Below are 17871 nucleotides of genomic sequence, written 5' to 3' on the forward strand. Positions count from 1 at the left end.
ATGAGACCAATACTATGGGATAACACACATCAGCATATGGTGATAAAAACAGATCCCCAAAAGTCACAATTGTACTAGAACAATAACTAGAATTATTTGTTGGAAGGAAGAGCCACTGGCATTAGAAAATTCAGAGTATGACTGGTATTGTATTAATGAAGAATCCTGGAGTCAACTTTGTAACTAATTTAATTCCAAACCATTCCTAAATTCTATGTGCCTTGTATTATGTACTTGGCCTCCTACACAACAGTTGCATCTGTTTATGTACTTGTGCCTTTTATATAGTATATACTAGTACATTTAGAAAAATATAACATAATCAGGGATCCGATTCTATGAATGATGAATCCAGCTTCAACATGAATACATGATACTCACTCTATAACAATTTGGTGTATTATATCATTTTATGTTTTACATCATCTTGGTTCTTGTAAGTTTCAAATTGTTTATTTGGTCTTTCGTAATTATTGTTCTAAAACTTCAAACCTAAACGTCCAAAATCTCACTTCAAATATCTGGATAGATGCAAATCCAATATGATGCTAAAATTGGCTTCATCTTTTTTTTTTATATAATTTTAAATCGAATCTTAAACAACCCAACTCTAAAGTTTATAATTTTAAATTAAATATTAAACAACTCAATTCCAAAGGATTAATATTTTGGATGCAAACATGCATAAATGCATACTTGATTCTGAACTTCAAATCAAAAATGGATATTAGTCGTAGGAAAATGTTAGAAATCTCAAAAATTGTTACAAAAATTCTTCCAAATAATATTTTAATTGTAACTTTTCTAATAATGATATAAGACCGGTCATAAATTAAATTTTGTCACATGTCAGCCACGTCTTTATATAACTATTTTGGGAAAAAAAATTTGGGATAACTAGAATTACTCTTTAATCATGTCATCAAATAATTATTAATAAAATGAGATGCAGAAAGACACAAAAAAATGTTAAATTCAGAATTATTTGATTATAAAATGTAATTATTATTAGCATAGGAGTTGGTGTTTTATTCTAGCACTTTAAAAAGGTGTACCAAATTGTAGGTTATTTAAGTTCTAGCATTGGAATAGCTTTTATAGATCAAGAATCTTGTAAGAATGAGAACACCAGGAGGTAAATGCACTTTTTTCAGTAACTTTCACTGAATATGCATATCGTTAATGGCTTCTGATGATTTAAATTATTGGTTGAGGTTTCACTGTCTCAAGTGCATGACAGTAATCAATAGCTCATAATGTTTATTTCTACATGCAATAGCTGATAGTGTTTGTATAATTATTACACCTAATCTAACTTGGACAAAAATAATCCAGTTAGATACTGAGAAATTAAAACAGTTACGTACAAGATGGGACTGAAGCAATATATATTTATAACAACTTGAGGAGATGATTAGATGCAACGTGAGTCTGAGTCAAAAAAAAGAGATTGCAAAATAGTAAAATGAACGACTGAGTATTCTCCTGAGATTATGATCTCCCAATTTTATGCATCTGGTTTCTAGTTTATCCTCGCAGCCCACAAAATCATGCCAGTAAATTCAAACCCTCCCTGAATTTGATTTACATGCAAGTATATAGTACTAGTATAACGTATGCCCCACTGATCATGTCTTCCCATAAAAGATTATACAAATCTTGTCAACTTGCACGACTATTTTATGTGGACAATGTACTAGAGTTTTTAAAGCATAATATAATACTAGTATTTATCAAAAAAAATATAATTCTAGCAGATAAGAGCAAAACAATGATCGAGATTAAAAATTAATAAAAATACTTAAAATTCATTAAATTTCCCACTTATATAAATTAATATTATTATTTGAATTCGTAGTTGTAAAGAATTATGCATGAAATTAGAATAAAATTTTACAACAGATAAATATTATTTAATCATGTGGTTGAGATTTGAATCTTGAGTGAATACGTAGATGTAGACAATAAATATTATTTAAGCATGTAGTTATAGAATTAAGAATTGAGCTGGAATAAATCAATGAAATATAATTAAATAAATAAATTTGTTTAATAATGAATTTGCCAATAATTAAACCAAGTTTCGGGTTTAAATATATATAAAATTTTAGAGTTATTTTTATTATACATCCCAACGCTTTCTGGTAAATGCAGAATTGACACATAACTTTTACAATAAACAATCAACACCCCTCAACTATGAGATCTCTAACAGAATACACCCTTTAGCCATATTCCCTTTATATTTGACCGTGAAGTAACAGTCAGCCGAGGGTAATAATGTAATTAGACAATATAATGGTCATTTCTGGTTCTATATGAACATGTAAGCCATTTTATGTACAAAATGTAATTATTCTCCTCTAATTTTTGAAACAGATTTGTTGGTTATTTTCTTTAAAGCACCCTTTGTATGTATTAAACTGGGTACATCATGATGGGCCTAAACAATCAAGCATCAAAATAGGCCCATGCTCAATAATTTTATCTCAAACAACATACATTCTCCCCAGTTAATTCTCCTCAGTTAGGGCTTTAAGAAAACACACAAACATCACACTCTCCTTATCGCCAAACCCTAATTTCACTTCACCCCCAAAATAATGGCGTCCAATTCCGAGTTCGAAGAAACTCAACAGCTCGAATTAGCCAGTTACAACCCGAATTTCGTACCCGACTCGATCAAATCATTCGTTGTTCATCTCTACCGACAAATCTGTAAGAAGTAGATTTATCAGATGTACGAGACCTCGTTTCAAACACTAAGTGAACGCTTGTTCAAAGACACTCCTTGACCTTTTGTGTATGTTGTGGATCAGTACGTTGATAATGATTACGGGTTATGCTTGTTGTATCTTGAGATGTGGTTTCGACATCTTTTCACCAGGTTATCGCCCACTTTAACAGAGGATTTTGTTCTGTTTTGTTTCAAAAGTGGTTGCGTTTTGTTATTTTGATATAATTAGTTGTATTTGGGGTATATCAAACATTTGACCATTAATTCACCGTAAAAAATAACGGGAATGTGTCATAAAGGGTGTTTCTGAAAGGGGTATCATAACAGAAGAGTGCAGATTATATATATTCAAAGTTATGTACCCAATTTATATTTATCCGAAAGCATCGGGATACAAAATGAAAGTAACTCAAAATTTTACTAATTTCATATGATAGCCTATTAGATTGTTTATACTTATGTTCTTGGCTTGATCTAAGGATAGTTAACCATATTGAAAGGACTTGGAAGTTGACAGCTATGCATCATTAACCCTACTTAATTTTAACCACTAATAAACACCAAAACACTGTGCACTATTTATTTTTCGGCGAAATTATTGTAGATCTTGTTTTTGGTCTGAAACCTTAAACTTAGATTTTAATTATTTATAAATAAATTTAAAATAATAATCAATTTTAACTATAAAGTTAAAATATAAATTTTGAGTTGTGTGCAAAAAATTACACATAAATCATATGCCTAAAACGAAAGGAGGACGTATCGGGAACGGGAAGGATGATAGTATGATACGCATATAAACCATCAACCCGGATCTAGAAAGTAAAGTATAACAATTGTAGTAAAATTTGTAATATGAAATAAAAATCAAGAGAAATATCAGGTATTTCAAATATTTTTTTCAAAAAAATCTCAATGTATCACATAGTAGATAAAAATATTTTAAAATATATTATGAGACCTAATGCATAAATATAGGAACAAATCAAAACCCATTATGTATCAACCACATCATTTAGTAAAATTTATAAAAATATTTTTTAGGAACGTAGCACTGCTCAATATTCGGGTGATTCCAATTTAAGTACTTCTCAAAAGTTGTAGATATCCATATTCAGGTTTTAAAATTTAAATATCGGGTTGATTAATTGGTGTTCAATTTTCAGATCCAATTTCTGTTACTAATTTTAATGTTAATGCCTCAATTACTCAGCTTTGTTTGCATTATTCATAATCAAACAGCTATTTTAAAACGGGGGAGTATTATTTTGATGTTGAGCTAAACAGTAGATTATCAATACAAATGAAGAGATTGGTAGAATATAAATCAAATGTTATATATGTAATTATTTCAACAACTACTGATTGAATCTAACATATTTGATGAATACACTTAATCATAATCTATACTAGTACTTGTAGTATATTCATTTGGAGTCTTTAGCTATTGATGAAACGACAACACACACACACGGATAAGCCAGCTCAGCTTACATTTACAAAATTTGGAAATGAAACTTGCTATTTAAACTAGATACTCTTATTGTCTAACAGCTCTTCCGTACGAGATTCCTTAAAAGAATCAACTAACTACAGTATAGGTTCGTGCATATGGAACTAATCAAGGACATTTATTCGCTTAACTATGCAGCGAACGAATTTAAAGCTGGCAAGAGGCTCGACCATTGCCTTGAAACTGGGTGATCCATGCACTCACGTCTGCTTATTATATTATAACTAACAACTTGTATACAATAGCATGCACAAGGTTAATTCATTATGTTATATAATAGGTTTTTGTATCATCTCATCATAAAATAATAGGGTTAAATGGCGTTTGGATCACTCAACTGACCGCAAACTTGCAATTGGGTCATCCAACTCAAAAAACTTTCAATCATATTATTTTACTCTTAAAATTTTTCATCTAGGTCACTCGCCGTTACATTCCGTTAAAAACTTAACAGAATGCTGACTAAGCTTGGTGACTTGGCTTAAATAAATCTATCATGGCATTACAGTCGGATGAAGCGACGTTTTGGTCACTCGACTAGCTCAAAACTTGCAATTTGGTCATTAAACTAAAAAAAAATATCATTCAAGTCACTGACCATTACACCCATTAAAAACTGGGGAAAAAACTGAACGAAGAGCACCCCTACAACCACTGTCTTCTTTCTTACAAAATTTTGGAATATATAAATGTAATAAATAAATGTATCAATATAGTGTTCAATTCTCGTATCAAAGTCGTTATAAATATCAAAATATCTCAAAAAAATTCAAAATTTTGAAAAAATTTCTCAAAATTTTTATTGGGATTTTATTTCAAAATCCCAAAATTGTTCTATAATGACTTGTAAAGTGGTTTTATTTTTGGACTCGTATGTTTGCACAATATTCTCTTATCATAAATATATTTTTTAACACTTATTTAGTTTTAATGACTTTTAATAATCTGTTTAGCTCAATTTAAATCGATCAAAACCAACGAACAAATGGTAGGGTTAGGTTATAAAATTTCAAACTATGGGTCGGGTTGCTAAAATACATTTAACGTGGCCAACCCGACCCATGTGCACCCCCAGTTTTTAAGAGTAAAATCATTAATGATAATCTGTTTATTTGTTGTAAAAGGGTATGATGGGAGGGGCCTTAATGTTGTTGTATAAGACTGGTTCGTTCGATTTTCTTTTCAATTTTTAATGGACATAATGGTCAGTGATACAATTGAAAGTTTTTTCAGTTTGATGACCAAATTGTAAGTTTCAAGTCAGTTGAGTGACCAAAATGCCGCATCAGCTGACTGTACATGCCACGGTGAATTTATTTAAGCCAAGTCACCAAGCTTAGTCAGCATTCCGTCAAGTTTTTAACGGAATGTAACGGCGAGTGACCTGGATGAAAAGTTTTAAGAATAAAATGATGTGACTGAAAACTTTTTGAGTTGGATGACCCAACTGCAAGTTTGCGGTCAGTTGAGTGACCAAAATGCCATTTAACCCTAAAATAATATATTACAAATATATATTTTTTTTAAAAAATTTCGAATGAATAACTATGTTATATGTATCTGTGTAACAGCTTAGTCGAATTCAATTTCATCACAACTTAATTAAATTTGTAATATGAAATGCTACACTCCTTTATAATTGGGTGCACTGTATTCGCCAAAAAAATTTAACTCAATCAATAATAAAATCTTACATATTTACAAGAAATAAAGGGAAAAAAACGAGAAAACATGTTTACATGCTTGATGATACCGAGCACAAATGACTGTAAAAAAACGTTTAAGTTAAAGTAGACCCACATCAACGATTCATGAAAATATTATATTTTATAATCAAGTGTCCAACCAGTTTACGGGCATCTCGATTGATCTTTGAGAAGATTAGGACAACATCTTACCGTTTAGACCCAATCAGCTTACTTGCCCTTTGATTAATTCCGAAAAAAATTAAGATAACATACCACTATAAAAAATCTCTTACTTAGATCTGTCCATTCATTTTCTCTGACTAGTCTCGAAAAAAGTTAGATCAGTATCTCACCGCTGTTATAACCAACCACTTGGCCCTACATTGATTTTAACCCCGTTAAACCATCCTTGTAGGTTGATCGAAAATCCTAAAATTTTCATCACCTTTATTTAATCTGAACAACGGAAAAATGAATTCCTAAAAATAGAGTACAACTATGAAATCGATAGTGTTAATAAATTAAAGTGTAACGAGATTATCTTTTGATTTGTATATAAATTCCCTCCGATTTGTGATTAAGCTTTGGTATGTATTTGAGTACATGTCAGTGTTTGAGGTTTAGTATCTACATTTTATTTTATGTATGACTCTATACGTCGAAGGACGTATTTAATCGAATATTTGAATAAATTACTCTTTTCTTTTATTTTATTTTTGCTAAATAATAAATTACTCTTTTAATTGGAAGGTTAAGCGCATCACATGTCTTTTGGATTCGCCTAAAACCCTTTGTTAGCATCCAGAGTCATAGGAAGTACTAAGAAAATGTAGATTGGTAGAACAGATCAATGGAACATGAGGTAAATCTTTTACATACTGTATTTTATTGTACAAGATATGAATTGTCAGAATGATTTATGCACGCTTTTTTGGTTATTGGGCGAGGAACTAGTTCTTCATGACCTCCGATCTCTCTATATGTTCCATGTTATTTGGTGCTTAGCTAATATTCCCGGTGGCTTTTGCACACTACTTGTAGGTAGCCTAACGGACTGCTGCAAATCAACATTTCCAATAATATAGTTATCTATTTAAAATATATTCATCGTCCTTTTTTAATTGTCACTTTTTTTATCGATCAAATTGATCATTTTTTGACGAAAAATTAAATTACTCTTATATTATATTTTTAAATTAAAAATCATATATTAAAATAAATTAAATGTATTTTTCAATAATATAATTTTTAATTTTATGTAATTATAAAATATTAATAAACTTTTATCAAATTTTGGTCAATTTGACTACACAAAAGTCAAATGTGACAATTAAAAAGATACAAAGTGAGTAATCACTTGTGATATATATATAATTATTATGCATATAATTTTATATGGAGCAGTTCTAAATACCCAGAATAGTTTTCAAAATTATTCATGAATTATCATGATATTTGTCACATTTTAATTTGTGGTACACAAACAAGTCTCATTATCAAGAAAGATGATCAAATATGCAACTTACATATCAATATTTGAGAATAATTTTAAAAACGTTTTGGACTCTGGCATTTCTTTTTTATATAAATATTTTTTCAAGAAGATCGCTATTTTGCCAAATATAAACATTTAGAGAATCAGATTAAATTTAATAAGATATATTCATAATGATTTCATTGGCTTAAAGAACATATATTAAATTATTTAATTATAGCCATTAGTAATTAATTTCAACTCTACAACCCATATATGACTAGTTGACCCAATTAATTAGTTTTAACTTGATAAAGTTAGGGGCAGCCGGGCATAAAAAGCTACTCCACGACGACAAACACATGTTTAGTTCGACCTTTCTAAGTTTCATAAGCCATTTCACTACCCCTTGAGCCATTTTAAACAAAAAAAAATATATTATGCATCTTAATTATTAACTCATTTACTACATGCATATTGCAATAGTTTATATGTTATGTCAATCATTAATAATACTTTCTATGTCTAAATCATCACTTTGTAATAAATACAAGGATCCCGATAATAGATTATAGAATCATATATCCGTTAAAAAATTTTGCAAACATGTTTAATACGATAAATTGATGTGTATGTAAGTGGTAGGTTATTCTATCGGTCTATTATATTGAATTTATAGTTTTTATTATGAGGAAAGTTAGGTAATCAAAAAATTGTATCAAAATAATTATAAAATGACGTGACAACATAGCTATCTAAATTTAATTTGTAAATGCATATGAATGCATGCATGATAGGATCATATTATTGTGAAAAAAATTATCATTTATAAAATATTTGAAAAAAAAATATTTTAATATTTGGATCCTCTAACATTTTCCTTCTACTTTATGTTAAAATTATGAATTAATAAATTGTCAATAATGGCTCAAAGTGGCATGGCGCTCTAAATATTATTAGTTACTAAATAGTAATTCAATCGTTTCTAAAAGTATCTTCAATGCAACAAAACTTTTAGGAAAAAAATCTAGGGGGCATTTATGTGTCAAGTACATGGCACTTTTAGATAATATGTATAAAAAATTGCATTTCAACCTTTTATTCTCTTAGCAAAAATTATAGACAACCATTTTTAATTGACTATATTTGTACAACCAAGAAAATCCTTAATTATAATTTTACATAATCAAAATTTAGAAAATACTATTGGAGTATATATTAAACATTTTACCTAAAATTTTACAAAATGATGATTGTTATAGCCAAATATTTTACATTTTAGTATCGGAGATGTTCTAAGTAAAGTAATTATTAATAATCATAGTTTAGGGAAAAAAAAGTAAGTAATTATTTTACCTCAAAAGTATAAATGAAGAAAATATGGATCGATTGGGATAAGTATAAGATAGATGAATCAAGAAGATATTGCTATACACATGCATGCATCCCCCGTATAAAACAAAACTATAGGGTAGAGCTTATCTCTTAATTAAAAATTAAACCTTACCTAGCTAGCTAGCTAGCAACCTACACATATAGACGGCCTTTTTATATAGTCAATGAGCTTCACATTGGATGATGATGATCTCATGATCCTGATCCATATGTATGGATTGGCGCTAATCGACTAAATTATTTCAAAGATTAAAGTGTTAAGGTATTAGCATTGACAATGATTAGTTAATTAAGCAGGATTAGAGTAGGGGATATAGCTCCCCTTAAAGAAACAACACCGGCTTGTGACAATGATGCATGAATTAGGTAAAAGAAAGGCTTTTAACGTCTGCTAGTGTGGTTTAGTGCACTGTTTTTAACCTTTTGTTATGTGTTAATCACCTTTTAAGATTAGCTACTCTTAATCTTCCAATTTTAATATTTCATTATGCCGTGAAGTACTATCACTTGGGTGGGTAATAAAATATCAGATTAAATTGAAGATATTTTTCGTTTAATAGTTTTACCTAAAGATTAATTACAATCATAGGATAATCAATGGTCCTCTTGTATCTCCCGTCTCTTTATTGTGATGTCATGTGTTTATATAGTTTCGCTGTTATACAGCTTTTTCTGTCAAAAAAAATTACAATTATAAGAAGGAACGAAACATACCGAGTAAAAAGAAAAAAAAAAATGAAAGTAAGAGGATATATAACGGTGTTGGCTATAATTGATTGACTAAATTGTATTGGAGGACAATATGTAAAATTTGTTCAATGGTACTTTTATGGTATTGGTTATATAGGTTATTTATATTTTAAAAATAGTATATTATTAAAATTTTATATTGTTATAAATAGAATCAATTACTTCAATATGGTAATAAATGATTAAAAAAATTTACAGATTTTTTAAAGGTCCGTAGTGGTTGAACAAATATAGTCAACATCAAGAGATTGACTATATTTATAAATAAGGGGAATGTATTATTGGAGATGGTGTTTTTTTACATAATTCTAAATTTTTTATTTATAATATATATTAATGATTTTTAGGTGGTTTGAGATGATGTAAGAGGATTAACGGTGTAAAAATTTAAGCGGACATATCTTATTATAATGATATATTCCTCACTCATCTTTACAAAGATGTCATGATATAACAATATCTCACTCATTCCTTTACATAAATATTGAAAAATGATCTTGAGAGTTCAAACATCGCCAAAGATAAAGTAGATATATAAATGTGTTGAACAAATTAAAAAATGTAAATTTACAATATTGTAAAGACATGTATTTTTGAAATAAATAATCTACTATTTACGAGATTATTCTCTATCATAAATAATATTGTACGAATTTGTTGAAAATGATCAAATACAAACATTTATAAATATGACGAACCACAACAAAAACAGCTCAAATTAGGTATCACCATATCATATATATAAGTGCCAAAAAACACCCACATATACAAGTAGCCAAAATATAATTTCTAAAGAAAAACCACAACATAGTTCTAGTTAATTAGCTCGAATGTAGTGGAAAAAGTTTACAAATCTTGAAGTTTAAACTTTCAGAACTCCGTGTAATGATTTAAATTGTAAAACCTTATACCAGGCGGAGCCATCATTCTTGTTACGTTTACGTGTGTAATTTTTTTCTGAAAAGCATTCAAAAGAATGTATGAATAGAATCCCACTTAGACATCAGATAGATTGATCTTAAGACTTTTAACAACATATCTTTAGGGCACCCAATTCGTTTTATTCCTTTTGCTTGCTACAAAACGACTATTGATAATCAATACTGGGACAGTTCATAAACAGGGCATGCTACTAATATTATATACCAAAGATATATTCTCCCCGTCTCATAATAATAGTTTCTTTTTAATTTTTCACCCTTGTTAAAAAATATTTATATAATAATATATTTGCATTTATACATATCATAAATGCAAGAAGTTAAACTCTTATTCACCCTTCATTAGTTGATATAAAATTTTGAAGAAGATAATTTTAGAAGGGTTTGTTTAGTGTGTCGATGGCCACATGCTATGAAAATTTGATTGATAAGTTGTAAAATTTTTATTGATAGAGATATTTGTGCATGTAGGAGATCCATCGTTATTAATGAGCTCTCCATCAATATTTTATGTATACCTCATTAAACACTAAATCTTAGCATGTGCTTATGGACACACAGTAGAAAAATTCATTTAAAAAAAATATCAATAATTTGTATTGAAAGTTGGAAATGACATGTATTATGAGAAAGAAAAACTGCTGAAGAAAAAGTATTATTATGGACAGAGGGAGTATAAATTTGTAATGCTAAAAGACAAAAGATGGACGAAAGAGTAAATCATGAACTTCTATGGTCACATATTTTCAAACAAGAATAAAGCGGAAAGAGAAGGAAAAGAGAATTCGACCAAGTATAGATAATCTTGTGTGGGCTTGGCCTAATCCGTTAAATTGGTTGCAAACAACGCATGGCTTTGCCAACAATTCAGCCAACTAGCGCCCTGCAGCAAACACAAAATTCGACCCACTTGCTCCCATTTCTCCTACTTTTTCTTTCTTACATTTTTAAGTTCTTAGCTAAACTTTTTAAATTCAATCAATTTTATTTATTGTTCGTATATTTATTGATATTTTTTTCTAATAGACGTACAATCAACATAGTACACAAAAAAAAAAGTGGACAACGAAACTGAGACGGAGTGATATATAAGCGAGGGAACCTAATTGACATTGGAGTCGGTAAGCAGATCTTACAGGTGATCATCTTGGACTAAAACTCTAAATTCCATAAAGTATGGACTCAAAATCTATAGAAATCATAACGCACGAGCTATAAAACAATAAAGATTATGCTTTATACTTGACCCGGCGTTCATTTTAACCACTTTAGGTGGCTCTTTGTTTATTATAAAGTTACCCTTCTTTTTTTTTTCTTTTTTCCTTGCTAAGTTATTCTAAAGTTATAATTGTTATTTCTTGACTTGCTTAAGAGGCAGGCGCTTATATAACATAAAAACCGGAAATCCTCTCCATCTGGAGTTTTGAGAGTCTACCCCCAAAATTAAAATTTTAACTACCACTTTTTCATTTTTCAATCTTCATTCATTGATTGATCAAGCTCTATTTCGCTCTCTCATCTCATCTTTTATTTATCTATTATTTTTTATAATAAAACCAATATCTAATTCTTTTTGGGTGAGAACTTATCGAGTACCTTGTTATCAAGTTTATTAGTCGTGCCCATCTTTTTGCGATTTTAGTGTTTTATGTTGTGATGGTTTCCTGTCTTTTGTTGCCGATTTCGGTAGTCGTTCTGAGAAGGATTTATATGATATATTGGGAGATCTGTAAGGCTTGTATCAGAACTGAGACGGTATTATATATCGCAAAAACTCACCTTTCACAATAAAAAAATGTTCGTATTTTAGGGGCATTTCTTACTCTACTATCAGTTGATAAAATTAATAGTTCTGAACATTGGGCTACAAATAATATTTATGTGAAGGTCAATTGTGTTACTACTAGTTTCAGAATTGATGTAGGTTGGATTACTCAAAATGTTATTGTAATACTTTTATATTAAATAATTTGAATATTCTTTGTGTTAAATAATCTGAAAACAAAACAGATATTTGGTTAACTCGATTTTTATTTCACAATCAGGTTATAGTTTGCAGTTCGGGGATTTGTCCCGGCTAGAGTTCAATATTTTAATAAATTTTTGACTTTGTTCGTAAAAAAAAAAGAGGTCGGCGCTTCTCGTCATACTTTTTTATTCAAGAATCTTTTGGTCTTGTTTCTCCGGTATAATGCAATTATTTTTATTATGAAATAATTCCAAATAAAATTCTTCACCATCAGAATACAGTCAATTATTTAAGTTTGCATTTTTTTTCCTAAATATACACTCAGGTTGCATACAAGCCAAAGAAATGAACTTTACATATTTAAAAGACATGTTAATATCTTAGGACTCTCAATAGATTGGATATCTGATACGATCCCAGAGCTAATGGAGCTGATATGAGTTACTTAAAATAAATCCGATCCGGAAATACATAGGATATGGATTTAATAAAATCCGATCCGTAAATAATCCGATCCGAATATATATATACATATATATAATTACATTGTTAAATTAAGTTATTCAGAAAATATTTCATAATTATATCTAAATTAAGCTAATCTTAAAAATTATTTTATTATTATTACATTCAATTTTGTTGTTCCTCATCCTGGACAAGGATTACTTTTCTGTTTGCAGTGATAATAGTTTAATGCAATCCCTCTATGTACATTTCATTATTAACATTATTCGAAAAGTCTCTCAATCACTTGATTCTGTTGTATCATGAAATGATGAACAACTCTGTTCATTTTCTATTTTTGCAGAAATTGTTTGCCGGTCTCTAATTTGCTTGTTTCCTCCTGAAATCACGGACCCGTATTCAAGTGATGCCACTCTTTATATTTTAAGTTACTTGAATTCGTTAATTGTCCGTAATATTTTTTATACTATTGTAATGTTTCTAAATTTGCATAATGGGTTACAAATTCGTAGTATGTGAACTGAAGGATTTTTTTTATTAAATTTTATATTTTCATTTTGTGAATCGTTATTATTAGTGATTTCAACAATTATAAATTCAGTTTTTTTCTAAATATAACGGAGCGGAGTTCCGATCTGAAATTCCGAAAATCCTACGGATCAGGATATGGATCATGCTTTAAAAAATCCGGTTATGATCCGATCCGAATCCGGTAAAAATAAATGAATCATGATATGGATCAAGGGCGATCCGATCCATTGACAGCCCTAATCTTGACCACAAAAATAAAAAGAAAAATGTGAGGAACCCCGGAAATTGTCACAAATTTGTTTTCTGAGCAATGATATATAATTGATAATTTTTCTAATAATATTATCAGATCCAGAACATATGTCAAATGTCGCTATTTAAAAAAACACGTGGGTTTTATTTTCTTTGCTATTTTACTTGGTTATTACGAGCATGAACCAGAAATAGCCCCAATTTTCTTCTTTTTATTTTGGGCTTCCAGCAAAAATGATAATTTACATGTGTAGCTAAACGTATATCTCAATGGATCAAGGCCCAAGCTGATGAACCCTTTGGTACAATACTTCCACTGCTTCAACAAGTTAGATGAAGCCCATAATCGCATATATTCACATTTCACTTCAAAATTTATTGGCCCCGTTCACATTTTTTTGATAATTAATTTAAAAATCACTGTCCGTTTCAAATTCTTATTGTTGGTGATAGTGGCCCGATTTATGAGGCCCAATAGCCGAGGCCCATTAGGCAAATACGGACCGACCGTTAGAATAATAATTCAAATAAACGTAACCCCCTGGAACATTCATTTTCCTCCAAGTGTAACGGCTGAAGCATTTATACCCAAGGTTGGATATATACGCACAATGATATACACAATTTGAAGGAGAATGACATATACAATTTTGGTACAATCATAGTTATTGTACGTTCCATCTTACTCATGAAAAGCCGATTACTGATTCTCACACCGGAGGTGAATCGGGGGGACAAACCCTCACATTCTTCTCCTTACCCTCGCATTCTTCTCCTTGCAGATCCGACCGAAGGACGCTCTACACGATCGAAGGACGTTCTATCATCATCAGAAATTTGGTCTTAACATTGGCGCCGTCTGTGGGAACGTACAAGAAAGCTTAATACAAAATCCAAAAAATCGCCATGTCTCGGTAGAGGATAATCTGAGAGGCAGTGAATTGAACATATGATTAATGATCAACATCCATGGCAAGAAGGCTACTGGTGTGTAACCCGAGAAACAAGAGAAGCTATCAGGCTCGCAAGAGACTCCAGTTCCTCCAGGGTGTCACAAGGTCAACAAACACAAAATAGTGTTCAATATATGCCAACCAGAAAATCTGAGGGACACCGATAGCTTGCCATGAATAAATGACAACAAGATAAGCAATACTCTTTCATTGCAGTTTTTTTAATAACTGTTACACCACAATCTACAGCCTACTTTATGCTTACATATACATGTTTAAGTTATTAAAGAACAGGGGTGTAAGTAGATAATTACCAATATTTACTAATTATAATTGGTTAACAAGAGGCTAACCAATTTCTCAAGAGCACCTTTTTGATTGCTAGTCTATTAGTGTGTGTTCTCGATAAACATGTGTTAATTGTCGTATAATACATGAAAAACATGAAAGTGTTGCTAAGCTAATTAAAGAGAAATCTATAATTGGGAAGATTAAAAAAGAAATCAAGAATATGTATTGATTATATTTTATCATCAATGCACCATCTCTGTTTTTCTTTTAAATCAGGATGATCCTCTTTGCATATCTATAAGGAACCACATGAGAGGATCCACATTTCAGAGGCTATATCGGATGTCAGAGCGATGGACCATATTCCGGTGCAAGCAACCTAGTCAGGAGTAGCCCATAGCTCTGAAGATTAAACTCTCGGAATACCGAGGACCAAGTCCAATTGCTTATTCTTTGTTAATTTTCTTGCTCCGTTCCGCGATGCCGTTGCTAGGCTCAATGATTCACCTGATTTTCTTCCTGTGACTTGTATCATTTCTGATGTTTCAGAGGAGCTTGGCATTCCTAATGTTTTCTTTTGGACCGTTAATGCTTTCACTGTTATGTGCTACTTGCACTACTCTCGTATTCATGATTTGGCTTTGCAGCGAGAAAGTACCTGCAGCTTGAAGAATGAGCATCTCGACCACCTTATTGATTGGCTGCCTGCAATCGTAAATGTTCATCTACGTGACACTCCTTCTCTGATTTGGGAACCCGCATTGCCAGATTACTTCGTTGAGTTTTGCATTGGTGAAATTTCAAGAACTAACAAGGCTTCTGCCGTGATTCTCAACACTTTTGATGCACTGGAATTTGATATTGTTTGCCAAATTTCAATCATCATAAATCTTCCTGTTTACTCTATTGGTCCTGTTCATGGCCTTTTGAAGTCCCTTATTCCAGATGACGATACCAATTGATAAAATCCAATTTATGGAAAGAAGACTCGAATTGCATTGAATTCGAAAAGACATGCGAGTAAAAGTTCAAGCCAGAATTTTTTCAGAAAATCTGCTGAAAAAGGGGTCTAAAAATCACTAGAAAGTGACCAGAAAATCTGCAGAAAAATTACCAGAGAATGTAGAAAAATAACTGGAAATACTACTGAAAAAAGAGTAGAAGCGCAGAAGAAAATTACCAAAAAAGCTGCTCGTAAAATGTTCGGAAAACCTGCAGAAAAATGAACAGAAATGGTGGAGAATAAAGCGCAGAAAATTGAAAACTGCACAAGGTCTGACTTCAATTAATAAACTGCTTTTGTAGGAAATTTTTTGGTGAGCAAACTATATACCGATGGAAAGATCTCGGAGTATAGCTTTTTATGCAAAAAACGGTTCGGCAAAAGAATTTTTCTACAAAGAGTTATGATTGTTTCAGTGACAGGGTGTCAAACTGTCCCGAAAACTTCAGAAAGCATGACTTTGAAGAATAAACTGTTTTCATTGACAAGGTTCTGGGAACTGAATTATATGTCATCAAAAATATACCGTAGTCTAGTTTGTTATGCAAAAAATGGTTCGTCAAACAAAATTTTCTACAGCGAGATATAACCGTTTTAGTGACAGGGTGTAAAGCTGTCCAGATTCTGGAGAAACTGCAGAAATGTTAAACTTTGCAGAATAAACTGCTTTCCTCTGGGCATTTATGGACAGCGATCTACATACCGTTAGAAAGATCTTGGAGTCTTCTTTTTTTTTTTTTTCAAAAAACGGTTCGTAAAAATAATTTCTCTACAGAAAGATACAGCTGTTTTACTAAGGAGGTGTCAAACTGTCTAGACTTGCGGAAATACACTATATCTCCATGTGACAACAAAAGCAAGTCATAAAACAGAGTAGAACGCATACAAAGAAAAAAGTATCCGAAGTCTTGATCTGCTTCAGACAAGAGTCGAACGAAGAGTTGGACGACCACCTAGCTCAGCTTAAGGAAGCAGTCAGGACAAGGTCAAGGTAACTGAATTTTTGGAAGCTCACCTTGATCCGACTAAAGGTACATTTCAGTACATTATTTTAAGTACATTTCTTCGGATGCAGAAATTTATTTTATTTAGGTGCATTAATTTGAATTAATCAAATTCATCCGAATTTAGCACAACAAATAAATTAGCAAAAAACCTATTTAGGGTCTATCCTAAATGATACAGGAACTTGCTTAAGTATCCAAGGGGAATATTTACCCGAAACGGAATAAGTATTTAAGATCCTAATTATCTTTCCTTCGAGATTGGGTAGAACAAATCGACCTAATTACTTGAAATCCCGAAGCAGAAGCTATTCAATCCCTTAAAAATAATGGGACAAAGATAACAATTTTGAATGATAAGCAGAAGGCACGAACTAGCCGAAGCAGCGTAGTTGAACATGTGATGTTCAGATTAGTTATGCATAAGACTAGCAAAGACGAACAAACACCTTATCTAGGGAATCGCCCGAAGAAGATAATATCGTTTGTCTCTTACTTTCCTAGTATTATTTGACTTCGGCATGAAATACCTATCTAGGGGCTACCCGACGAAAATAGTTCATCCGTTCCCCCACTCCTTTGTAAGATTTTGAAACCGGACGAAACACCTATTTAGGGGCTACCCGAAGATAATAGGTCCCCCGTCTCTGTATCTCCTATACTTAGCATGTAATTTTTAGTAAGTCTTTAAGACACAAGACCCATCTTTCGAAAAACATTACTAGAAATATGGGATCAGAGAACCGATGTTAAAAAAAAACTGAACCGATGTCTTCGCGTGTGATGTTAAATGTCATCAGCCTTTGACATCGGTTCACAGCCGATGTCTATTACAGTGCTATACATCGGTTTTAAGAATAATTCTGATGTCTTTGCAATAAATTTCAGCTTATATTACAGTATTT

This window comes from Apium graveolens, chromosome 2, assembly GCF_009905375.1.
Source record: "Apium graveolens cultivar Ventura chromosome 2, ASM990537v1, whole genome shotgun sequence".
Lineage (NCBI taxonomy): Eukaryota > Viridiplantae > Streptophyta > Magnoliopsida > Apiales > Apiaceae > Apium > Apium graveolens.